This window comes from Leopardus geoffroyi, chromosome E2 (genome assembly GCF_018350155.1).
Source record: "Leopardus geoffroyi isolate Oge1 chromosome E2, O.geoffroyi_Oge1_pat1.0, whole genome shotgun sequence".
NCBI classification, from domain to species: Eukaryota; Metazoa; Chordata; class Mammalia; order Carnivora; family Felidae; genus Leopardus; species Leopardus geoffroyi.
In genome coordinates this window covers 45,682,751-45,710,388 of record NC_059335.1, presented here as the reverse complement: position 1 = coordinate 45,710,388, position 27,638 = coordinate 45,682,751, and the positions used below count along the sequence as shown (strand labels likewise).

Here is a 27,638-nt window from a genome sequence, read left to right as displayed (position 1 = left end):
GACACAATCTCAAGCAAGTCACAAATAAGAGCCAGGCTTCATTGGTTTTGGATGAACATGGAAACGCATAGTTGGTTGGCAAGAGGTGAAAAGACCAGAGAATCATTCTATGTGGCTAAAATCTTAACTGAATATACCCAAAGGAAATGAAAGCACTAACTTGAAAAGATATCTGCACCCCCAAGTTCACAAAATTATTTATGATAGCCAAGATGTGGAAACAACCCAAGTGTCCATAGATGAATGGATTAAAAAATTTGGAACACACACACACACTCCATGGAATATTATTCAGCCATAAAAAGGTGACGAAATCCTAACATTTGCAGTAACACGAGCCAAACTTGAGGGCATTATACTAAGTGAAGTCAGAGAAAGACAAATACTGTGTGATCTTACTTATATGTGGAATCAAAAGAAAATGAGAACTCATAGAAAAAAGAGATCAGATTTGTGGTTACCAGAAGTGAGAGTAGGGGAAGGGGGAATTGGAGAAAAGTGGTCAGAAAGTACAAACGTGCAATTATAAGATAAGTAAGAACCAGGGATGTAATGGACAACATGACGACTATGGCTAACGCTGCTCTATGATATACAGGAAAGTTGTTAACAGAATAGATCCAGATTTCTCATCCCAAGGAAAAAGGAATTATTTTTTTGCTTGCTTTTTTTTATTTTATCTACACGAGATGGCGGCTGCTAATGACAGTAATCCTTTCACAATATATTCAAGTCAAGTCATTGTGCTGTACACCTTCAATGTATATGGTGATGTGTATCAATTCAATCAACTAGAAAAAAACATTTTTAATCTAACTTTAAAAAAGGAAATACACCCCAATTTAACATTTGTTTAAAAAAAACCTACAAAAATAAAACCCCAGCCATGCCTACCAAGACAGACATAAGGTGTGAGGTGTCCTGTAAGGTCTTAAAGAGCAGACATACCTGCAACTTATGCTGAGCTTTTGGAACAACCCATTCCCTACTTTAATAGTGACATGAATCCCTTAACTAACCCAGAACGGTAACAGGGACTTATATTCGTGGACAAAAAATGTTCAAAAGGGTGAGTTATGAGATTTTTCAGAGTTATGACTGAAATGCAGTCCTGCCAGGAGAAAGGGGGATGCATTAGACGGTCTCTCGTGCTTCCCATCAGGCTTTGCCAAATGCTGCTGATACAGGTTGGACCCTGGAAAACTGTCTGTATTTTAATGCTTTTGATCTACAAAATCAGCAAATTCATAGGGTTCAACCTAATACATTTCTGAGTTTGGTAAATAGACCAGTTTAACATTCAACACTTAAATGAATCACAGCAAATAGAGAACAAAACAGCTTGGAGCATTATTTCCAGTGGAAACACTTATATAATGCTGTGAGCATATTATATAACAGATATCTCATTTTCTTTTGCTTCTAAAATGCAGAGCATAGTGACATTTTTTCTTTATTACCCATGCTCAGAAAAAAAGATTAACAAATATACTACAAAATGCTACCAAAACCATTAAACCTTTTGCACAGCTATGGTCAATTTAGGCATGAAGATGAAGCTTGAAAGATAAGCAGAGAGACTTAGGAACCCCAAGTCAACACAACTCTAGACGCCCCCGCCCCCCGACAATATAAAAAAGTAATGTTGCTGGTAGCAAAGAAATTAACCAATTTCCTCATATTCTCACTGTTCCTTCTTACAGCCCATCATCCAAGAAAAACAGGCCCAGCAGTGGAAAATTACAGTTTTCCAATAAGAGGGACCAACCACAGCTGTGTAGTTTTCATTTCAGAATGAGCACACATGTCACCGGAAAAGAGAACTGCCAGCAGGATCTAGAAGTCACCCAATGCCACTGAAAAGAAGTAAGGACCTGACAAAGCTATAAGTTCCTGAGGGTCTCAGAAGGCTGTAGCCACCTCTACATAGTCTAGTAATTGGTGTGCATGGCAGGGCATCAGCAGGCCAAGGTCAGCCAGAGGTCATGGCCCCTCCACTGATGGGTTCCATAATGGTCCAGATAATGCATACTTGGGAGAGAAAGTGGGGACAACTGTATAAAGAAATGGTGAAGAGAACCAAAAACTGGCTCACAGCTGGTTCATGAAATCCTATGGGTGAAATCATTTTAACCCCTGACTGACTGGGGTTATAACATATCCTTGATCCATGTGATACAGTATTCCCAGATTGAAGAAATGTTAACACAGAAAAAAAAAAACTGAAGACTGTCCATGCAGGCTGGTTGTAGCAGCCAATGGAGAGAGAGAAATAGTGCATAAATTTTAAAGAACCAGGTTACACATTTGACATGGCTTCATGACCTACTCCTATTAGGCACAACATTCACTGCACAGTGTTTCTGGAACTCTGGAAAGTGACAAAAGGCTAGGGACCTAAGGGTGCACCTGGGACTCCTGGTTGAAAGTTTAGGGTTGTCAAAAACCAGAAAGTCAATTTCTCAGAGCTTAAGGTCCAGGGAGGCCAGTGGCAAATAAAAATCAGAGATGGCTGAAATGTTCAAGTTTGATTCACTGTGTGACAATGAAACACAGAAGCCAACCAGCACAGTGGTATGGACTGGAATAGAATGAGACATGCATTGATATGGTGGAGAAAGAGCTCTACAAGTGCCAGGGAGCCTGCACTCTATTCCTGGCTCTGTATTACTCTCAGTTTCTTTATCTGAAAATCACGATCATAGGAATTGCTGCAGGGATAAAATGCACTAATATATAGGCAAAGCATGCTGACAACATGAAAACTTTCAATACCTGTGAGGTATTAGTATCATTGCTATCACTGTTATAATGTACCTCCAAGACTGAGTTCTTTTGTTTGTTGTTTGACTATTTATTTAGGTAGTACTTTGGAAAGCAGGACCTCAGGTGGCATCAGAATTCCTCTCAGGGAGTAAAGAGTCTTTTTGAGAAAAATATCCCTGTTAAGTTGATTGCAGGGCAGGTTGCGGGGGGGGGGGGGGGGAGTCATGTGAGCCCCTTAGGGCATGTGTCAAAAGGAAACTAAGAAGGTAGCATTCAAGAAATGCATTCAAGACAGACAGGAATTTGCAGGCGGGGGACAAGTGAGGAAGGAAGGGCAGGAGTATAGGGAGTCTTGGAAATAGATAGGAAATGGGAACTGAGTTGAAGAAAGAGCCAAACGCTGATGTGTAAATGCTCTTATCCTACCAAAACACCCGTAGTCTTCTATATACCACACACACACACACACACACACACACACACACCCCTCTTATGTGAGTGGTTTGTCTGAAAGAAATTAAGGAAGATGGCCAAGGTCCTCGGCCATATCATACATCCCAGATCATACATCCCAGACAACAGAGGGGCATCAGGACAATTTCCAAGACTAACTGGTTCAGCAGAAGCAGGAACTTGTGGGCCAAAAGTAACCACAAGGATGCTTAAGCCCTTTGAAAATCTCAGAAGCACTGTAAAGGGCACTATATTTGCATGGAACACATCTGGAAGGGGTAGGAGTTTAGCCATCTTATCTAGAAATTTTAGGACGCAAAACCCTGCCCAATGTCTAAGTTAAAATGGTCTAATATTAAGTCATTGGAAACATACTCCCAGAACATAGCAAAGCCTCCCTGTTGCCCGTGTCCCCTAAGGGAAGCCTCTCCAAACACCAAGAGTCTTCAGAGCTTCCACTGAGTCTGACGTGTCTACTGCAACTCTGTGGTGGACAGTAAAAGCAAGCCCGTGTCTACACCGCTGGTGAATGCTGTGCTATTCCAGAGGCACAAACCAGGGCAGGTAGAGATACTCCTTTTTTCTTTGAGGAAACTTGGATCTGCACCCTTGAGAAACATAACCTCCTTCCTGACCCCCAGTCTCCTGACCCAAAAATGGCAAGGACGAATAGGCACGTCCAAGCGTTGACATAATGATTCAATGAGAAATATCAATAAAAATGTTTTTGAAAATGGTAGGATACAGGGTGCCTGGGTGGCTCAGTCAGTTAAGGGTCTGACTTCAGCTCAGGTCATGATCTTGTGGTTCGCAAGTTTGAGCCCTGCATCGTGTTCTGTGCTGACAGCTCAGAGCCTGGAGATGCTTCCGATTCTGTGTCTCCCTCTCTTTCTGTCCCTCCCCTGCTTGTGCTCTCTCTCTCACACACAAAAATAAATAAACATTAAAAAAAATTTTTTTAAGAAAATGCTAAGATACTATTTAAGTGTACATGATGTATGTCCTATTTAAAAGCCCACAGCTGAATTCCCAAGTAGGCCCACATTGTGGGAGCAAACAACATTTAGGTATGCCTGTAAAGCATCGAGTTGGACACCGAAAGTGCAATGGGTTTCTTCAACCTTCCCTTTAGGGCAGGTTCTCATGCACAAAAGTGGACAAAAAAGGAGAGATGCTCAATTTGCCTAGAAGTTGGTACAGGCTCCCTATGCACCTGTTGCTTCTTTGGATCCCCTTGAGATAGCTAAGTCTCCACACAGAGCTTCCCAGGGGAAGAAAATAGCCTCTCCCTTCCTCTCAGAAGAAAGAAGAATACAGGAAAGTGATTTGATTTGACTATAGTTCTGCCTTGAAACCTCCCCAGCAGGTTAGGAAAAGCAAAGGATAAATCCCAAAACCAATCTTCTATCTTCCAGTTTTGAAACAGTTTCTAGTTAAGGGGTGAAGGATGTGAGAGGGGAAGAGAATTTTATTTTCCTTATTAAAAGAACCAAAACACCCAATGTTGATTTTTGCCCTTCACTACCAAACATGCACAATAATACTAACAGCAACAACTTAATGCAAAAATCATCAGGAGGAGGATTATTACAGCCTCATAAGTCACAGGAACGTATTTATTAGGGGCTGAGATCATGGCGCAAGTGTGATCGAGGTTTGCCCATAAATTACCGTTGTAATTTACAGTCTGCCTTTTTTCTTCTTCTTTCTCTTGGCCCCCGTCCTGAAGCCCATCCACAAATTCTACTCATGCCAGTTTGAATCAGAATAATGAAAAGTCAGGATCCCGCAGGACCACAGACCCTGGTGGTTTTGCAGCTGGCTTCACGGGGCACATGACCACAACCGTGTCAGTATCCCAGCTGCCCGCCTCCAGCTGCCCCTGGGCACCTGATTGGGAATCAGGCAGCATCTTCAAGGCTGAGAACCGTAGTACATCTACAGCCCAAGGAGAAAAGCGCCCATCCTCCCCCGGGAGAGCAGGCCACCGGGAGGGGACACTTTGCTTCCTGAAGATGATTTCTGACACACTGACTCTATAAAAGGCCCATCAGCTAGTGCGTCTCATTCTTCGGCCACTTGCCAGGCCTGGCGGTTATAAGCCCAGGGCTTCTCCCTTCACAGTGCAATAACTACAATATCCAATAATGAACAAAGCCAACATCAGTGACACTGCCTGGAAATGAATGTTACCACTTAGATTCTAATAAAAGAGAAGTTGGAACAAGCTGTACCAGGTGCCTTTTATTTGTACTTCTATTCAATTATATAACACACGTTTTTAACGAAGTTGTTAAAAAGGGATTTGTTTATTTTCAGTGCGCTGCATCTTTTATCCTAACCGGTAAAATGAAATCTTGGGCACTTGCTCAGGCGCCTACCTCTGGTGACTTAACAGTGCGCATCAGTTCAATATAACTCCACAAATATTTATTAAGCCTCTAGCATAAGAAATGACCAATACAGGGGCGCCTGGGTGGCGCAGTCGGTTAAGCGTCCGACTTCAGCCAGGTCACGATCTCGCGGTCCGGGAGTTCGAGCCACGCGTCGGGCTCTGGGCTGATGGCTCAGAGCCTGGAGCCTGTTTCCGATTCTGTGTCTCCCTCTCTCTCTGCCCCTCCCCCGTTCATGCTCTGTCTCTCTCTGTCCCAAAAATAAACAAACGTTGAAAAAAAAAATTAAAAAAAAAAAAAAAAGAAATGACCAGTACATATTTTCTGAATAAAGAAACAAGCCAACATAATCCTCCTTGGCTGGAAGGCAGCCAAGGCAATATATCTTGCCCCCCAACAGATAATGGTCCCCCAAAAGAGCTGATGTTCAAACTTTACTATTCACGGGAAAAAATGACTCCTATAAGTAAGTACATCAACTAGGTGGACCATAAGGCAGTAGAGAGAGGACTAAGACCAGAAACCAGGGCGCATGGATCTAAGTTTTGACAACGCGGCTATTGCACTAATTTGGGGCACGCCACTTTATTTCCCCGTGTTTCCATTTCCACAGCTGTAAAATGGGTGGAAAGGTCCAGATGGTCTTGTTGCTCTGAACGGTGGTCTGAGTTACTCTTAACAATTCTAGAAGTGGTCCCACTGAGATGATGAGACATACGTGGATGTGTAGCTATCGGATGCTATTTCTATTTACCAGAATCCAGATGTAAATCCCGTTATTATGCATGGTGTCTGTGGCTGTCCCAGTCCTCAGAGACTACTAGTGTGTATTAATGTGCTATGAGACTTGAGTGCATCCATTTTACTTCTCTCTGCCTCAGTTTTCTTGCCTGAGCTTTCTGGTAGCTCTAACATTCTAGCTTTCTCTAACAGCGTAGTCATAAGGACAGGGAAAACGTTCATTAAAATCTATACATCCCTAACTATCCTCATCATTCGAGAAACTTACCTAACAACCTGCCCCTTTCAGAAGTCACCCTTGATTATAAATTTTAAGGACAGCACATTAGTCCTGTTAAGAGGAACAAATGACTCAGTTACCAAGGTGATGTGCTGGAGTCCTCAAAGCCCAGGATTGTGGAAACTATGCCCTAACAATGTGTTTGATGCAAAATAAATGGCATAATTTCATTAAATTGATTCTGTATAAAATCCAACTCCCAGAATGAAGTACCAAAGCGTTAGAGGTCGTAGGCAATTTTGATGACCCCTTCAGAGAAGAGGGGGAAAGAAAAAGTAATGGCGATCAGAGATGCGGTTCCACAGGAAAGGGGCGAGCTAGTATGTTTCATGCCAAACTCCGCGTATTTTGCTATTGATGTTTCCCAGAGTGAGACATGGCATTAAGATGTTAGGAAATGCTACAATGTCTTCTAATGGCTGTGACTTTCAGTAGTCTTACTTTGTGTTTCAGAGCATCGCAAACGTTTTCCAGTAGAAGTATCCCAGGTATTGATGACAAGACACAAGGTCTGTGGCTACCAAGTAAACACCCTCTAAAATTAGGGAGAAGAGGGGGAAGGAAAAGGCTAATGCAGGTGGTATCTTCGTCAGGAGGTACCAACAGATCCTGAAACGTTACACTGTAGCCACAAGACACCCTAAATGGATATGAGTCTAACTCAAAGATTCTGGCTTAGCCAGGTCATGTTTATGATGACTACCATATCCAAAAGGTTGATGAGGGATGTTTTCTAAGCAAAACAGAGAAAGAAATCATAAAAATAAGCAGATATATACAGATACTTAGGAACTCTATATAATAGAAATAATAAGGCTTCACCGGTCACATATTTTAAGTATATAAGATAATTTATCTTTATGTACTTTATATACTTACAATATGCGACCAGAGAAGCCTTTATTTCTATTATATACAGTTCCTACATACCTAGAAGAAAAAACTCAATAGAAAAACATGCAAAGGGATATGAATGGGCATTGATAATATATGAAATGCAAATGCCCAAAATATGTGTGAACAATGCCCAATCCCAGGGATAGTCAGGTAAATGAAATTAAAGCAATAATGAGCTATCATTACTGAGGTACCATTATCATCATTCTTGACAAAACTTACAAGTATTGATGACATCCAGGGCTGGGGATAATATCAGGGATAAGAGCACTTCTGTACATTTCTGAAGAAAATATAAATTGCTGCAGTGTTTCAGGAAGGTCATCAGGCTGCACTTGTTAAAAGATTAAAAATTCATTTACCCATTGACATGACCATCACATCAGAATCCACTCAACAGAAATAAAAGCACCAATACAAAAAAAATATGTATGAGGGGGGCACCTGGGTGGTTCAGTCAGTTAAGCGTCTGACTCTTGATCTTGGCTCAGGTCCTAATCTCACGGTTGGTGACATGGAGTCCCACGGGGGGCTCTGCAATGACTCCATGGAGCCTGCTTGGGATCTCTTTCTTCCTCTCTCTCTGCCCCTCCTCCACTCGTGCTCATGCTGTCTCTCGAAATAAATAAACATTTAAAAAAAAAAGGAAATATGGGGCACCTGGGTGGCTCAGTTGGTTAAGTATCGTACTCTTGGTTTCAGCTCAGGTCACGATCCCACAGTTTGTGAGATCAAGCCCCACATCGGGCTCTGTGCTCATGGTGCGGAGCCTGCCTGGGACTCTCTCTCCCCTACTCTTGCTCTCTCTTTCTAAATAAATAAACTTTAAAAAATGTTTGAAAATGAAAATATGAGGATGTTTACTTAAAACGTGAATCTTATAGAAAAAAATACGACTTCCCTAAAAATCTAAGAAAAGAAAAATGGGTAGCTGCATTATGTTATACCAATTCTACAGAAAATTATGAACTTACTAAAAATAATAAGACCTAGAAAGATGTTCATTTTACATATGTTTTTGAAAGTACATTTTAGGGTGATATGTATTATATGATTTCATTTTTATAATAGAATTTTTAAAAAGCAAAGACTATATTGTGTGTGTGTGTGTGTGTGTGTGTGCACTAACATAATGGAATAGAAAGAGATCCATCAAATTACTGGAAAGATTAATTACAAGGGGAGGTAGGAATGAGGAGGAAGAGAAGAACATTACTTATTTTTCCTTTATACGTATTTCTATACCTCTGTATTATCTGACTACAATAAAGATGTAATAAAACAACAACGAAATGGAAATGCTAAAACAAACAACAAAAAGCTACACCAAATTCTAGCAGTTATCCAGAAAAGATCTACAGATTTTAACCCGCCAACAATGGCCCCATCATCCAGTATGGCACCTCTCACATAGTTGATACCCAGTAAATGTTTGTTGAATGAATGAACATTCAAAAAGATTTATTGAATATGGTTGAAAGAAGGTATAATTTCAGGGTCCAAAGAAAGATTTATCTTCACCCCCTCCTATCTCCATCCTTTAAAAAACAACAGCTTAGTATCTGGAAAATTATTTGATATAATTTACAACCCTCAGAGGCCCATTAGAAGCTTCTAGCATCACAGCAAATGTGAGTCTCTTATTGAAAAATATGTGGGTCTTGTACAATGCCTGGGCCCACCTGGGAAAAATGCAGTAGCTTCTATTTCATTTGGGGGGAAAGAGAGTGAATTCTTCACCATTTTGACATACTGCAACAGCACTACAAAACCATTTTGAGCCCTTCTCTAAACTCTGTGAAATCTAATATGGTCAAACCATTAAACACACACACACACGCACACACACACACACACGCACACACATACTATGCTTATGTGTGACTTCAATTCTTAAGTGAGTATACTTAATGGCAGCATATTATCTGTTGCTTCTGTGACATTGTATTTGACAAAATATCCTTTTTTAAAGTTTACTTATTTTGAGAGAGAGAGCATGCGTGCATGGGAGGAGCAGAGAGAGGGAAAAGAGAGAATCCTAAACAGGCTCTGTGCTGACATTGCAGCCCAAGGCAGGGCTCGAACTCAAGAACTGTGAGATCATGACCTGAGCCAAAATAAACAGTTGGACGCTTAAATGACTGAGCCACCCAGGCACCCCAAGAAAATGTCGTTTTTTACAGCTCTATCATTGCACCTGCAGAACTTGTTGACAAATGCCTGTTCGTGTATCTGAATCTGTTTATGTATCAATCTCCCCATCATGACTGCCACCTCCTAGAAAGAACCATGACATCTCCATCTTTGCATACTGTTGATACTCAATGTCGACTCATTTAGTCACCATGCAATGAACGGATGTATGATTAGATGGGTGAGTGGAAATCACTCACTATTCCTTTCTGCAACAAATGTATTATGCACCTATGAGGTACAGGGTACTGGTCTAGCAGTGGGATATAGCAATGGAAAAAACACTCAACGTCCCTACCATCACGGAACTTACATTCTAGTGGGGATCAGACAACAATCCGATGCAGGTGTAGTATGCTGCCCAGAGGTGTGTGAAGACAGTTGTAACACAGAGAAAAGGCAATGACAGGGGAAGCTCTTTAGCTCAGGTGGTCAGAGAAGGCCTCTCTGAGAAGGTGACACTTGATAAGAGACTCAAATGAAATGAGGGAGTGTGTCAGCCATGTAAACATTGTGGAATAGAACATTCCAAGCAAAGGAACAAAAGTGAAGAGGCCCTGAAACAGGAATATGATGAGCACATTTGAGGAAGAGCATGGAAGTCCATATGGCCACAGCACAGTGAGAGAGAAAGAGATCAGAGTCAAAGGCCGGGCTATACCCTGAAGGGTCCTGAGGCCATGGCTTTAGTTCAGCTAGGTACTGCGGGAGCTTCCGGGGCAATCTGGGGAGAAGTGGGTTGGCCCTCATACAGATGCAGTGAGGTTTTCACAAGAAGGGCAACTATGGGGGCGAGAGGTGGGTGGTTCTCAGCCTGTAACACTGGCTGGTGTGGGGGTGGGAACGGAGGAGGGCATAGAAAAGGGGCCACGCTGTGATATCCTGCTGTGAGGTCTCCAGGCTTCACCCTAACTCTTTGCCCACACTGACTTTCGCTTACTCACTGCTTCCTCTTTTCATCGTCATCTTGACAACTTTCAAGTAGAATGTTGTACCTTTTAAAAACTGATGAAAGATGCCACTTTTGGAAAATGAGACCAAGGGGAGCAACTGTTCCCAATCCCTCTCTGTAATACCCCTCCAGCTTTGGCACTGCCCTAACCCTTGTTAGGGTTTTACTGGCTCTGGACTGGAAGGAATCCATCATCCTGTCAGCAGATTTGAGCCTCGCCCGAGTTCATGGCAGCATTCCGTCTAATTCCATGCACCATATGATGGGGCAAAGAGGCACTGGGCTTCTACAAAATACAAAATAGTGGAATGGAAACAAGGATGTGAAAAAAAAAATTAAGGGATGTAAATAAACACTCTGAATTGAGAAAAGAAGGTGGTCACATCCAGTGGGCACTTCCCAGCGAGCCATAAGGGACCACCGGCATTCAAGATGTGGGTACCTATGTTATCACAGCAGTTGCCTCGAATGTTGAGTTATGTACACATAGAATCTTTCATTATACAAACCTGTCCTGCCCAATGTGAGACAGTCCATCTGACAACCAACACCCTTTGATTGATCTCTCCCTCCCTCCCACCTTTCCTTCGTCCCTTTCTTTCTTTCCTCAGTCCAAGAGCCTTCAGATCCATTGATATCCCAATTTAGGAAAAATCCAAATACATGTTTCATAAATATCTGTAACCACCAAATTATGTACATCAATATAATCTGTTAAGTGCTGCTAAGAATGAACCATTTTTAAATGTAAGATACCTTACTCACCCACTTAGGATTCTAACATCTCTTTTCTCTCCAACATACCTTTGAAGAAGGCATTATGTCAGGGACTGTGCTAGATATATGTATTCACTCATTCCATACAATCCCTATGAACTTGGTACTATTATTATGCCACCATTTTACATTCAAGGACTAGATCTTGCCCCAAATCACATACTTAAGCAATGGAACATGCAGGGTTTAATGTCCATGGTTGAGAGCACACATTCAGTCACTCCACCTCTCAATGTAAACCTCCTATTAGGAATAGGGCAGAGGCAGAAAAGGATGTGCCCACTGAAAGCAGTCCAATTTCCTTCTTGAGAATACTCCATGATGGAAACATTGGAAAAAGAAGGGGGAAAACAGTTAAACCCATATCTTGGATTATGAGTATATCTGCATTGTAAGAATGAAACAAATGCTTCTTTTGGAAAATAATCAAAAAGGGAATATTATAAGGAAACCTGTTGAATTTCATTCATCCCATTTTGGTAGAGAAAGTAATGCTAGATGGTTAAGATTCTTGTTGTATCACCGTTACTGTTGTTGAATAGTTTTAACTATCAGAAAGAAGAAAAGTTAGGGCATGTTAAGAGACCAATCTATAAGTTTCAGTAAGCAGGGACTCCTTCTATCTTATATCTCAGGTAAATAGAATATGGATGAATAGCTGGAAAGTGACAAACAGGGCACACACACACACACACAGCCCAGGCATCTAGTCTAGGGCTTTAGAACTGGTGTTCATCCAATAAATGTCAGTTGAATTTGACTGAACTGAATCTATCTGAAGGTACTAAACTTAGATGGTAGTGGTATGAGTTAAGAGATTTAAGAAGAGCCTGAAGTGCATGCCCTTGCTTATATGACATGCAACCATTTGAACATAAGACTTTAGGGGGATGGAAAGGATACACTGGTTTCAGAAAGTCATGGGAACAGCTTAGAAGAGAAAGAAGAATCAAGAGCCCAAAAGGAGTATATAGTGTTCAGAATACAACCCACGAGGGCAACAACCCAGCATTCTAAGCAGCCTTAGAGAAGAACCTGCTGGAAAAGCATTTCCAAAGAAGACACAGAAATGGCCAACAGGTACATACAGAGGTGCTCGGCATCACTAATGACCAGAGAAATGGCTATCAAAACCCCAATGAGGTATCACCTCCTACCTGTTAGAATGGCTACTATAAAAAAGATAAGAAATAGCAGGATGAGGATAGAGAGAAAAAGAAACCCTCTACTGCACTGCTGGTAGGAGTGTAAATTGGGGCAGCCACTGTGGAAAACAGTATGGAGGTCCCTCAAAAAATTAAAAATAGAACTACCATATGAGCCAGTAATTCCACTTCCGGGTATTTATCTTAGGAAGGCAAAATTACCATCTCAAAAAACTGTCTGCATCCCCAAGTTCACTGCAGCATTATTTACAATATTCAAGACATGGAAATAACCTAATTGTTGAATGTATAAAGACACACACACACACACACACACACACACAGAGAGAGAGAGAGAGAGAGAGAGAGAGAGAGAGAGAGAAGAGAGACAGAGAAAGACAAACACCGTGTGATATCATTTATATGTAGAATCTAAACAAATAAACAAAACCACCACAACAAAAAACTAAGAGATAGAAAACAAGTTAGTGATTTCCAGAGTCAGGGGATGGGGGGGAGGGCTGGGCAAAATGGATGGAGGTGTAAGACAATTTGCTGTCAAAGAAGCGAGGCCCTTGGTTAACGACAAAGTGCTGGACAGATTTTGCTCTATCATAGTTTCCTGACTTGGGTGTGCTTTTCTGTTATGTTGTTTGTTGCGTTTTCAGAAGGCATTCATTCGTACTAAGCAATAGTGTGGTGTTTCCTTAAGAGCAAAGGGTTGAGGAAGACAGGAGGAAGAACCAAATGGCAGATTCCTGCTCTCCTCAGCTGTCAGAACGGAGGTGACCCTGCTGCAATCCCGAGGTGCAGATAGAGTTCCCAGGAGGAATTAAAAGGCCTCTTTAAGGCTATTCCCGAGGCTGAAACCGCTCTTCAGTGACAAGCATCATCAAAGCTGTAATGCAGGTCAGCTGCACAGGGCAGATGCTGCAGGCAGCGCTACAGCAACCTCCCCAAAGAGGCAGTGAACATGAACCTGACCCAGGGAGGTGCCTTCCTCGGTGGAGGATAGGCGGCCTGGCCTGCAGCGTCATTCAAGGGTGCCCGCGTCCCCTCACCTGGGCCACAGTGGGCGGCCACTGTCCTCTCAAATGCTCTGAAAACCAGGCTCGAGTTGTCACGGATTTATGAACTCTGGTCCACAGGGCACTGTGTTTCCTGGTGCTCTTCTCACTGAGCCGGCTTCAACACTCGAATTGTTCACAGTGGGCGTGCAAACACGCTGGGGGTGGAGCCAGCGGAAGGCAGGATCTTAAGAGGGTGGGCAGCACAGGAAAGCAGTTCCACCCTCTTAAAGATGTTACCCTTCCCAGCTCTGATCTGTGGTGCCCAACATGCACAGGAACCAGGGAGGGGATTATAAAGTGATTTTTCTCTTCCTGCTCTGGTCATTAAAAAAAAAAAAAATTATCTCCGTGACATAACCTCACCTTCCAATAGTTTTCAAAAATCACCAGACCCTCAAAACCCTACTTAGCCTGGCGAAAATGTCAGCCCTGCCCCGCTTTCCCTGTGCCACCTGCTCTCCCTCCTACCGATCTGGACTTTGTGTGCTTTGCTTAGTAGCAGTGCAAGGGAAGAAAGGCGTTTTCTTACAGCCCACACATTGCAGTGTCAGCCTCCAAGCTTCTTGTAACCAAGTAAGGAGCAAATCTAGAAAGGAGAACTTGGTTATGGGCACTTTGGCCTTCGCATGTCCTGGTTGTTGGATGCTAGATCGGAAGCTAAGTTTTTTCCTGCCCCAAATCCTGCTGTGTAGCCTCTCCTCCATTTAGTCCCATTTACCCCTGAAAAGTGGGACCATATGACTCACACCCAGCCCCAAAAAATTGAAGCCAGACAGTTCAATCAAACTGGTGCCATTCTTAATAAGTTAGATTGTAGATCCGTCTTGGGAGTGTCCGGGCCCCTGATAGGAAAGTCCTTTTCAGAGATGATCAAAATGTTCCTATCTGCATAGGAAGTCAGTTTACAAGTACACACTTTAAAAGATCCTTTGATTGATTAACAAGACATGTAACGATGTCTTCAATTACTTAGTTATTCACCTAGATAGCCTCCAAGGGTCCTTTCCAACTGTAAAACTCCAGCGACTTCCTTGAGTTAAATGTGTCAACTTCCTACTATTATGCCGAATTACTTCACACAATATTATACCTAAAGTTTGTATAGCATTTTATAGTGTTCATAAAATGCTTTCCCATTCATTATCCTAGTTGATTCTTCATGCAACCCTGTGAATTATGGTATCTATGATTACTACCTCCGTTTATAAAATAAAAAAGAAATCAAATCTCAAGGAGGTTAAAGATTTAGCCAAGATCTTTCAACTAAAAACTGGAAGAACTTGAATATAAACTATGAGGGAATTTGTAGGACTGATTCAAGTCCAGATTTTTCGGACTAAACGGTTGAATGGTCTTATGTAAATCATTTGCTATTCTGAGCTCCATTGTCTCAATCTGTAAAATGGGTTGACTAGATGTTATCATGGTTTGAAAACCTAAAATTCTACCATCCTATTTATTCTAAATCTGTGACCTTGTACCTCTGTCCAAAAATAAATGGGTATTATCAACCACTCAGGAGAATTGAGATTAAAAACAGGGTGGGGGGGTGCCTGGGTAGCTCAGTCGGTTAAGCATCCAATTTTGGCTCAGGTCATGATCTCGTAGTTCGTGGGTTCCAGCCCCACATCAGGCTCTGTGCTGACAGCTCGGAACCTGGAATCTGCTTCAGATTCTACGTCTCCTTCTCTCTCTGTACGTTCCCCACTTGCTCACTTGCTCTCTCTCTCTCAAAAAGACAAACATTAAAAAATTAAAAAAAAAAAAAAACAGGGTGGCACACTCAGGAACTTTGCAAATACAAATATACCAGATTTTTAAAAAATTGACTTTAGCATAGAAAGCTCAGAGCATAGGCACCTAATATCCCTGTTATGGTGTAAAGGTATCAGAACTCTCAACTTTCAATGACATTTAATTAATATCTTTGTCCCTTTGATATGATGAAAACAAATCTAGAATGTGCTTTTAGCTCTTGCCTTTCTCCTGAATTGGAGCCCTCAGTTGGAGAGACCTGAGTGTACCTTGGGCTCATCTCTTCTATGAGGTCAGTGACAGGCACAGCCCAAGTGTTCCCAGGGCACACCAAAGCAATATAGCATGCAGTACACCCATGAAACATCACAGATGATCTTCAGTCCCTTCCCTTGCTAACAGGCAGGAGACTACTTATTTTATAATGACTCTGTTCACTGTGGATGTTGGTCCTTTCGGGGGCTCGGTGTTTTATCACCATTTGGAGAACCCTGCCCAATTCTCAAGTCCCGCTTGGCCCCGGCTGTGTTGGAACAACTCTGCCAGGGTATTCCTATGTGTGGAAACTGTGCTGAGATTGTGTCTGCGTTGTGTCCTTGCAACAAATTCTCTTATTACCACCATTTACAGATGAGTAAATTGAGGCACAAAGAGGTTAAATAACTTCCCCAAGGTTATCTGGCTAATAAGTGGTGGAGTTCAGGATTCAAACCCAGACAAGTTGATTCCAAGCCTGTAGTGGTCTTCACCAACACACTGCTGCCAACTTACCCTTAACCAAGCAGTGGAGTGTTCATTCAAGGTACTGAACTCCACATCACTGGAGGCATCCAAGTATAGGCTAGACCTCCACTTGGCTTCACACTCTAGGATCTTATGGTCATAAATCTGTCTTGAAAGCCCTCTTACCTCCCTCTTGGGGTGCTCTTGTGTCTACTGCTAACACCCTTCCTCTGTCTCTTTGTCATAATCAATAGCTCTCCTGACTTTCCATTGTATTACATCGACTCTGATGAAAGTATTCACCACACTGCCCTGGAACATAGTATATTCCTCCTCCAAAAAGTCTTGCAAACTGGCTGCCTTTGTTGAATCCTCATCACAGACATGTATGTTTGAGACAGCTGTCCTGTTATAATAGAGAGATAGGGAGGCACCTCCAGCTTGCCACAACCCTCCTCACTCCCTGCTGTCCTATCCCTACCAGGTCAGCATCTGCATTACCTGCCTGGCTCCCTGATGGGATTTAAGATTTAACCCCTCTAAGATGATCCCTTTGAGTATAGACTACACCTTATTCATTTTAGCTTCCTCCATGCATCTACCAGAAAAGCAGCCCAATAGATGTTCGATGAATGAATAAGTAAAATGAACAGATGAACACATGAAGACTGGCAGGCAGCTGAAAGATCTACTGAGCACAGAGGCGGCAGATAAGGCAGCAACTCAATGGGCAAACCCGAAAAACGGGGAGCTGCCTTAATCTCCTTAGGCCTGTTAACTCAATTTATAAAGCAGATGTGCTAATACTTACCTACTTCTCGCTAGGGTGCCACATGAAATAATTAGTTAATGTCTGTAAGGCATTATCTGTACTAAGATTATTAGTCCTACTGTGAATGCTCAGCTCTGGGCCTTCAACGAATCCACTTTAAATAGAGCTGGAATTCTGTGTCTCCCTCTCTCTCTGCTCCTCCCCCGGTCTCGCTCTCTTTCTCTCTCAAAAATGAATAAACGTTAAAAAAAATTAAAAATTAAAGCTGGCAAACTAAACACCATGATTTATCCAATCTCTTTCCTTCTGGCTCTACCAACACATCAGCTTCCAAACTAGGAATTTGTAGCACCTTTCCCAGAGCAAACAAACCCCTCTCTACTCTCTCTGTTGCCATTCTCTCTCTTCTTCCCTCCCTCTCCCTCCCCACCTCTCTATTTCTCCCATTATAAGTTAACATTTTGGGTGGGAGGTGGAATGCACTGCTTAAGTGAGCCAAGATTCTCAGTAACATAGTTATCCTTGGGGGTAGTGGCCAGGGGTAGTGGGGGTGCCGCTGATTCTAGTGACGTTCCCTTTCTTGATCTGGAAGTTGGCTGCACAGGTAAACACAGATTACATTGCACACTCACCAAGTGTGCACTTTTTTTATATGTATATTTCAATAAAAGATTTTTTGAAAAAGGAAAAAAGGCAAATCATGCAGTCCAAAAAAAAAAAAAAAAATGTGGGCATGGACCTCCCTCTAAAAATCTAAAGCCTTTTTCCCACTCATTTTAGGATTTTCACCAACCTCAAGCTCTTTGAGGCAAACTCCCCACAAGCCCCTCCTGTGGTGGTCATTGTGGTCATTATGTAGGGATGGCTCTTTGCACTGAAACACAAGTCTGCTTTGTTAGCAGTGACAATGGTTATTAGTGCAACTTCCTTCCTTTTCCTGCACCCCAGCCCCAATAAGGAGTCAAGGCCTGCATCCCTGAGCAAAGGCACACATCATGGCTATCAGATGGGTCTGTCGGCAGCTCAGCTCCAGGCAAGATTTGTTCCCTTGTTTGTCTGGAGCTTCGGTTTTAATTTGTAATGTTTGCTTAATCTACTATTAGTTGTGCTGAATTTAATTTAACTCATTGTAGCAATTCATTTCTCTCAATCTTCTATTATTGGGTATCACTCTAAAGTTGTAAGTGATTTCGCCTTCTCTAATCATCACGTTGGAGTCTGTTGGCCCAGCTATTCCTCCTTGCAAGGAATAGCTGCAGTTTTATGTACAGAATTGCAGGGAGGACAGGGTGGTGGGAAAGCTGAGTGGGATCTGTATCCGCAATTTTTTGCATTAGCTTCTGTGTTCTAAATGAAATCAGGCAAACGGTTACAAGTTACTTCTCCCCCACCACCAGTGTCAACCAGCAGATGCACAAACAGCAGTAGCCAGACAGGCCCTCTGTATTAGCATAAAGCTACAAAACCCAAACCAAACACACAGTAATGATTTTCAAAAATTAAAACAAAAAAATAAATGACACCTAAAGCTTAACTAGATCATTTGGATGGTTGTGATTATTCTGGATCTCTATGAAGAAGTAATCTTGGGGGATCTTCATGATTCGATGAAAAAATTGCTCAGCAGGTGGACTTTGTGTAAAGATGCCTTTCTATCCAAGTTTTAAAATTGATAATAGGTGTGTTTTTCAAAGGAAGCTTAACAGGTCTTCTGACCTTATATAATTCACAAATTCTTAAAAGTAAGATCTCAGCCCACATATACCAACACACCAGTATTTATCATGTTGCAATCAATTAGGCTTATTCCAAAATCCTTAAAGAAATCATTTGAAAATCACCGTACGTAAAGGTAGGAGATAGTCACCAGTTTTAGGGAACATTTCTCTAATACAGACATACCTTGCTTCATTGTGTTTCACTTTATTATGCTTCAGAGATACTGGGTTTGTTTTTTGTTTTTTGTTTTTTACAAATTGAAGGTTTGCGGCAACTCTAAATAGAGCAAGTCTTTCAGCATCATTTTTCAGCATTTGCTCACTTAGTGTCTCTGTGTCACATTTTGGTATTACTTGCAATATTTCAAACTTTTTCATTATTATTCCGTTTGTTATGGTGATGTGTGATTAGTGATATTTACTATCACTATTGTAATTGTTTGGGGGCACCACAAACCATGCCCCTATAAGATGGCAAACATAACTGATAAATGTTGCCTGTTGACTGTGTTCTGACTGTTCCATCAACCAGACATTCCCGCCTCTCTCCCTCTTCTCAAGCCTCCTTATTCCCTGAGACACAACAATATTGAAATTAGGCCAATCAATACCCCAGAATGGATCTAAGTGTCCAAGTCAAAGAGTAGCATATCTCTCATTTTAAGTCAAAAGCTAGAAATGATTTAGCTTAGTGAGGAAGGCAAGTCAAAAGTCATTAGGTCTCTCGCACCAGTTGGCCAAGTTGTGAAGGCAAAGGAAAAGTCTCGAAGGAAATTGAAAGTGCTACTGGCACCAAACACAGGAATAAGAAAGTAAAGCAGTCTTAGTGTTGATATGGAGGACATTTTTGTGATCTGGAAAGAAGATGAAACCAGTCACAATATTCCCTTAAGCCAAACCCTAATCCAGAGCAAGGTCCTAACTCTCTTCAATTCTATGAAGGCTGAAAGAAGAGAAGCAGCTGCAGAAGAAAAGTTTGAAGCTAGCAGAAGTTTATAGAAAGAAGCCCTCTCTGTATCAGAAAAGTCCAAGCGGAAGCAGCAAGTGCTGATGGAGACTATGTAGCAAGTCTAAAAGATCTAGCTAAGATCATTAATGAAGATGGCTATGTTAACAGATTTTTTAAAATAAAGCTTATTTTGGGGGGCGGGGAGGAGCACGCATGAGTGGGGTCTCAAGGGGCATAGAGAAAGGGAGAGGGAGAATCCCAAGCAGGATCCGAGCTGTCAGTGCAGAGCCCGACACAGGGCTTGAGCTCATGAACCATGAAATCATGACCTGAGCCAAAATCAAGAGTTGAATGCTTAACTAACTGAGCTACCCAGGCACCCCCAGCAACAGATTCTCAATGTAGATGAAACAGCCTTCTATCGGAAGAAGATGCCATCTGGGAGTTTCATAGCTAGACTGAGGCAAGGCCCTTTACCAGCAAAAGGATTACAACTTACTGAAAGCTCAGATGATCGTAAGCATTTTTTTTTTTTTAGCAATCAAGTGCTTTTAAATTATGTGCCTTTTTAAAGACACAATGCTATTACACATTTCATAGACTACAGTGTAAACATAACTTTTTAAATGTTTTAATGTTTATTTATTATTGAGAGACAGAGAGAAAAAGAGCATGAGCATGGGAGGGGCAGAGAGAGGGAGACACAGAATCTGAAGCAGGCTCCAGGCTCTGAGCTGTCAGCACTGAGCCCGACACGGGGATTGAACTCACAAACCGTGAGATCATGACGCGAGCTGAAGTCAGACGCTTAACCGACTGAGCCACCCAGGTGCCCCAGCATCTCAAGTATTTTTAATTTTTTTTTAATGTTTATTTATTTTTGAGACAGAGAGAGACAGAGCATGAATGGGGGAGGGTCAGAGAGAGAGGGAGACACAGAAGCCGAAGCAGGCTCCAGGCTCTGAGGTGTCAGCACAGAGCCCGACTCAGGGCTCGAACCCACAGACTGTGAGATCATGACCTGAGCCAAAGTCGGATGCCCAACCGGCTGAGCCACCCAGGCACCTCTAGTGTAAACCTAACTTTTATACGCACTGAGATACCAAATACTTCATTGGACTTACTTTATTACAATATGTACTTTACTGCAGTGGTTTGGAACCAAACCTGCACTATCTCTGAGATGTGCCTGTATAATTAGAGAAGGCCAGATAGTTCTTAACATGCAGATACAAACACATGCAAAGCACATAGCCCAGTGCCTGATCTATATAGCAAGCACTCAGCAAAGAGCAGAAGAATAAGAAAAATATGAACTATAATAGAATACATTATTACCACCTACAATAGCCCATCCAGCTTGACTTCCTTATCTCTGAGGTAAAATATGCCATCAGCATCCATCTTTCTGAAGCTCATAATTCCAAGTAGAGTAGCTGATCCTTCTGATACACATATACCAGAATGCATTACACCACAGGTGGTGGCATCTAGAGACAAAGCCACCGTCAGCATAAACTTGAACTTAGCTGCAGAAACCCCATGTAGGAAATGGTCTCTAGGAAAACTTTAAAAGTGGCCCTGAAACACCCAAGCTGCAGAGGAAATCTTTCACCTCATTCTCTCTAACCAGAACATCCCACGTTGTGTCAATTTTGCAGAATTTATCTGCAAGGACCTATGAGGACCCAAATCTCATCTACTGATTATTCATCTTCTAGTCCCCAATGAAGCTAACCTCATAAAGACTGTGGCATTTCTTCCAAGGCACTATGCTGAGGCTTACGTGTGTCAGGGGACCTGGGGAAAGCTACTACTTTTCAAGTAGTTGACCCTAGCCTTTCATGGACTCAGTATCTATGTCTTCATCTGTGAAAATAAAATGGTAGAGAATGGGTTGGGCAGGAGAGACCCAGAATCTGGAACTACAAGACCAGTTAGCTGAAAAACGAACAAGCAAACAAACAACATATATATATATATATATACACACACACACACACACACACACACACATATATATATGCACACACACACACACATATATATATATACACACATATATATATATATGTAGGGATATAGATAGATAGAGATAAATTGTTATATATAAACATAGGTGATACAGAATGATAGAGATATCAGTATAGATATAGATACAAAGGGGTAGGACTAGACCCTCAGCTCTATTATTCTACTTTAAACTATCTGAACGATATGTGTGCAGGAGATATTTAAAATCTAATTATGGAGATAATATAGTCATGAAACATTCAATAACCTGACATAATCTTGTAGAAGCTATCGAGCAAACTATATCAGAAAGGTTAAATTTGTCATGTGAGTTCTTGGAAGGTGACCATGTATGTAAGTCAGAAGTCAAAGATCATACTCTGGGCCCACGAGCAGAGTCCAGCCCATGACCTATTTGTGTCCAGTTGTGCTGGAACACAGCCGCCTATTTATGCACAGTCTGTGGCTGCTTTCACTATACAGTGGCAGAGTTGAGAAGGTGCAGGTGAGACTACATGGCCCAGAAAGCTGAAAATACTTACTATCTGGCCTTGATCCATCAACAGGCTTCACAAAGGGAGTTTAAAACAAAGAACCAAAAAAGGCCTGTCTTCAGCTATGGGTAGGGACTGAATGGGCACAGGGCTCTCCCAAGGAGAAGTAACTGATACTTGAGCAGAGACGGGCCTGGGCATTGCAGGACCTGCGAGGTGGGTCAGTCAGAGAGAGTATGAAAGATGCCCTGGGTGATACTGCACAAGCCAGAGAACCACAGACATCTAGGCCAAGAAGACTGGACGTGACTCTGCAGAGACCTGGCCATTAGTGCGGGCTTCAGAGCAGAGAGTTGACAAAATAAAAGTGAATATTTAGAGAAACCCAAGCAGGTAGTGGTTTTCTGGATGGTAGGAGATTCTTGGCACACGACACTGAGGTCTGGAGCAGCTCCACAAGCTGCGGGGCTGGGCTTAAAGGTACGAACAAGGGAGACAGCAGGAAAGACTGAACACCCTGACTTCGTAGCCACTGGGTTTGGAGAAGAGGAAAGAGGAGCGGAGTTCCAATCCGGTTAAGCACAGAGCTGACCACTTTGCACGCAGCCACATGCAGTGGCACATGCGATTTCTTAAGCTGACAGATGGAGGTGTGCCTGAAAGTTTCACGCTATGAATCAAGTCCAAAGCAATTCTCAAGTACAGGGTCAATGATTTCAGTGATTTTTTTTTCTCCCCCCACTCCTTCTAATCAATGTAATACATTGACTCATTCGCCTTATTCCAGGGAAGGAGAAAAGCAGTGGTTTGCTGCTTCTCAAAGTTACCCTGACAGGTCAATACCCTGTCATCACTAATCCTGCAAACCACAACAGACTCCTTTTTAAAGACTTCAAGCAAATAGGTGGCTATTATCATCTTTCGGGGAGTTTCTCAGGCTATTCTCCTTTTCATGTTTCAGACACCCTAACAGTAAGTCTTAAAATCACAATTTTGACAGGCAGATTGTGAAGTTCAAGTCAATTCCTCATTTTCCTGCTCAGGCTGCAAGGGAGGAGTTCTAACAGCTCAGGAACATCCATTTGGTTCCCTTGAAAACAGACAGACCTGCTCCCCATGACTCCTATGTTACAAGGCTCTTGTCTCCCTCATGACAAGCAGCATCTCTCGTTGCAAAGTGCTGGACATCGTTCTGGGAACCCTTTGCCCAGATACTCATTAGTACTGCATTAGTCTGTAAACTCAGAGCGAAACGCCTAGTTCAACTCGCTCTTACTTGATGTACTTGAAAGGTCTGGTGAATTTATGGCAGGATAATGTGGAGCCCAGCACCTATTTATGAGTTGATCATTTGTACCGAACCCCCCCAAAGTGCCGAAGGTTACCATTCAACCAGGGCCTGCACTAAAGCCACTCGAAGGCCAACAAAGCCAAGTGTATGAAAGTTAAAAGCATTAATAAAAGTGTGACTTATAAATTACTTCATCTTTGTCACCCTTTTTGAAATGGGGTGAGAGAGGCCAGGGTAAATTTATTTTTTAAGTGCTTTCTGAGACCCGAACGGGTCAGGCTTGAAATGCTGTAGTCTATAAATCATTCTTTGCAGATCTGGGGGATGCTGCTGCATCATAACATTAACAAATATTGATTTATTTTATCATTTGCAACTGTTTACAGAAAAACAGAGATCCTACTGAATGTTGGGGGGGGGTGGGAAGCAAATACTTATTTCGGGGCAATGTAGCCAATTAACACCCCTTGCCACAAGGGAGAAAAAGGAAAATGTCAATGAATTTTCAGCTTATAAAGGAGTTCATGGCAAGGTGATTTTCATCAGGTTAGATGACATTAACTCAGCCCCTCCCCCAATACCACAGAGGAGGATGGATTTCGTGCTAAGCGATTTTATGAACAAATGGCACGTTTAAGAAGCACTTGCACCAACACAGCATCATTATACGATACCAGCCAAAGCTCTTATGAAGCTCAGACCCCCTGCTCTTTCAAGAAAGGTTCAGTAGGGGTTTCAGACGTCTGGCAACTCTGCTAAACTTCCTATCCGAGCATTAAAGAAACAGACATCCACACTCAATTCCACAACAGGTTCTAAAGAGATTCTTCTGGGTCCCTGCTGGTGCAGTGAAGGATGATTAACACCAAATGCATCCAAGAAAAGGGAGATGAAAATGCACACTGGAGAATGGTCATGGCTCTGCAGCATTTTCTCACCTTGAACCCTGGATTTGTTCTCAAACTTTAATTGCTCACAATTTGGGCACTGAAGAGCCAGAGAATGATGATTCAGAGAAGTTCAGGAAGCTTCAGAGTTTCCTTGAGACAAACAATGACAACACACACAATGACTAAGAAAAGCTGACTAGACACAGTGACTAATGCGTACGAACCTTGCAGAAACGGACTCTGAAATAATCAACTGCTATACTTGCTTTGGGAATCGATGCGGTAAAGTTGATGCCGAAGTAACTCTTCAGGTCTCCCAAGAAATTAGTGCTCCTTCCATCTAGCAACAAGACCAAGCGTAATGGAGCCAATACGCGGTGAAACACCAGTGGCCCAGCGATAACTAGGATACTCTCTTAATAGCGTGACCTGCGAAAATGTTCTCCCAAAGACAACCAGAGCTGAGGTCAGATGGGGGCAGAAAGTCTGTCAAATGCCACTCAAGGAATCCTATCAGAGAACTCCATCCTGTGATCACAGATTCCCAGAGTAATATACTCAGCCATCATTCTTCCCCATGGATTGGCATAGAGGTCTCTTCTTTGGAAGACAACTATTGAGAAATGTAGCCAGCAGCACACTTGGAAGGTGCAGAGATCAGGTGCTATCTTTGGTAGCATTTGCAAAGGGGCAATGGGACTGGAAAACCCCGTACGATGTTTTAAGGAATTGATCCTTATCCTTTCCGCTATCTTTGTAGCTTATCTCTATCTATTACTTGTTGGGTGGCCATAGGCATTTCACAAATCCTCTGAGCCTCAGAGACCTCACTATAAAATGGAAGTTACCTACCCGTCAGAGTTGCTATCACAACTTGAGGCAGACTATTCAAGTGCCCGGCATACTGCTGCCACATGAGGGATACTCGAAAGCAGTAACCTACCTAGGACATATGTCTGGCCCATGCAGTCTGAGGCATGAGGAGGTCAGATTACAATGTTAACACCTAGCTTAAATTAATGCCTGGAAATTTAGAGCCATACTGGGCTGCCCACGTAGACACACAACAGAGAGAAGACAGTTGTCAGAGTGTGGGCTCAGTGGCAAGTCCAAGACACTCTAGTCTAAAATGCACATACATGAGCAGCCCTTTGCCAACACACTGCTCACCCACTTCTGAGATACCCATGTATCCAATGTTGTGTGTGTTAGAATGGATGCAGCCCAAAGATCCCATGCCTGAAAATTCCTGACGCTTGGAGTCCCATTCCAAAGGGATCTACCCTCTACATTTATCTTTGAGCCCAGCTGATATGCTGCCTTCTTTTTTCTTTAAGTTTTATTTATTATTTTGAGAGAGAGAGAGCGTGCGCGCAAGTGAGAGCAGGAGAGGGGCAAAGAGAGAGGAAGAGAGAATCCCAAGCAGGCTCTGCACTGACAGTGCAGGGGCTCGAACTCACCAACTGTGAGATGACAGGCTGAGCCAAATTCAAGAGTCTGATGCTTAACCAACTGAGCCACCAACGCACCCCTGATGTGCTGCCTTCTGAGAGGACTTCACACCTGGACCATCGTGCAATCTTTAATCAGGTGGAAAGACACTTCCATTGGCATCTTCACTGATCAGCACAAACAAGTGGAATCAAAATTTTCCAACAGGACCCAATGCCAGCCCAGGTGAGATTTTTCTTTCCTGTCAGTGCCCCTCAAGCATGTTTTCTCTTTCTCTTTGGAGCTTGTTCACATCAGGGGAGGGGCTGGGAATGAGAACCTAGGACTGGGGCTATGATCTCCATTCACAGTTCCACCCCCGGCTGGAGGCTTTCTTCTCCAGGAAATGCACTATAGTTCAGTCACATTAAGTTTCTACCGGCTAAGAAGCCCAAGTTTCAAAGGAAAAGCAACTATTCATCCCAAATTCACCATGTTATGACTCTTGCAAACGACCCTAAAACACAATTAAAAACACAATTGCATCTTAACTCAGAATTTTCCAGGTGCTGGCTTTTCTTAGGTCAGCTGTCATTGACAAGGCACGATTTGCTGTCTTTTTTTTTTTTTTTCCTTCATTAAAAAAAAAACAAAGGACGTTGTAACATTTTACTCTTAGGTGCTAATGTCCAGTTGAGTTATGCTCAGCATGGATACTGAAGGTTCCTAAAGTAGAAAAGGATCATTCTCTGTCATTTATTGTAAAGCTTGTGCCTGGCAGTTGTTGCTGAGTTCAATTTGAAAAGAAATCTAATATTTGGATGAAAGTGCCAAAATGTAGCATGAGGCATAACTTATAAATTCCTAACTGATGTCAAAGGGAGTCCCTTGTATATATTGAGGGTAACAAAAGTCATTAATTTTTATTCCTTAAAATATCTATTAAGCACACCTGTGCAAGTTTTTAGACAAAACAATGAGCCAGGGGTAAGCGAATGACTGAATGAGTCCAACCATTCAAGCATTAGTTCATGCATCCATTCTCTCAAAAAAAATTTTATTGAGCATTTACTATATGCCAGGCACAAGGCCACATGTGAGGGATGTAAAAGAGAGCAATACAATGTCAGATTCCCGTACTTAGGGAGTGCAGAGCCTAGAGAAAAAGACAGCTATGAATTATCTAATCTTAAAAATAAACAGGAAATGTCATTTGAGCCAAGGTCTATGAGATGCACAAAGCTTTGAGTTCTTACCATGGGGGAGTTTGAACAAATCCATGAGTTCAGGAAAAGCTTGAGGAGGCTAAGACCTTATGCCAAAGTAGGAACTAATTGGGCAGGGAGAAATGGGGGGGGGGGGAAGGGCTGCAGGCAGAGGGAACAGCAGGCTCAAAGAGACAAAGCACGGCATGTTTGAGAATCAAAGGACGGCCAGAAAGGCCATGGTACAGGGAGGAAGGAAACGACTGCTGAGAGAGAGGAGATGCAGACACAATGCCATCCCTGGGTCCCTCTGTCCCTCATAATAATGTCAATGACAGGTGACAGATACCACAGCCAGAAAGAATAAAGTGAGTGCTTAGCAAAAGTTCATGCTAACATGGGAACAGTGGCTGGAACCTCAAAAAAGTCTTCAAGAACGGGATCACCTCTGAAGAGTCTGGAACGGTGGTTGATTAAATTCTGCCACTGCCTGTTTATGCCAGTAAAGTTGTCCTGGGACACAGTCACACGCATTCATTTGCAGTGTCTGTGGCTGTTTTCACACTGTAACGGCAGAATTCTGCGGCTGCTACCAAGACCATTAGGCTGGCAGGATGAAAATATTCACTATCTGGCCCTTAGCACAAAAAGTTTGCTGAGCCCTGGTCTAAAAGGATAAGCAGAATGTGAAATCATGAGACCAGAGGAAAAGTATGCCAGTACCTACTGT

The 27,638-nt window shown here is 42.4% G+C and overlaps 1 long non-coding RNA gene across 1 annotated transcript; it reads right to left on the bottom strand.

The window, feature by feature from the left end:
- Positions 1-2,570: 2,570 nt before the first annotated feature.
- Positions 2,571-19,762, bottom strand: LOC123579387. Its single transcript, XR_006702733.1, has 3 exons — positions 19,508-19,762; positions 11,592-11,596; positions 2,571-2,581 (listed from the first exon to the last, which is right to left on the bottom strand). It is a non-coding gene; the product is annotated as an uncharacterized LOC123579387 (long non-coding RNA).
- Positions 19,763-27,638: the final 7,876 nt, after the last annotated feature.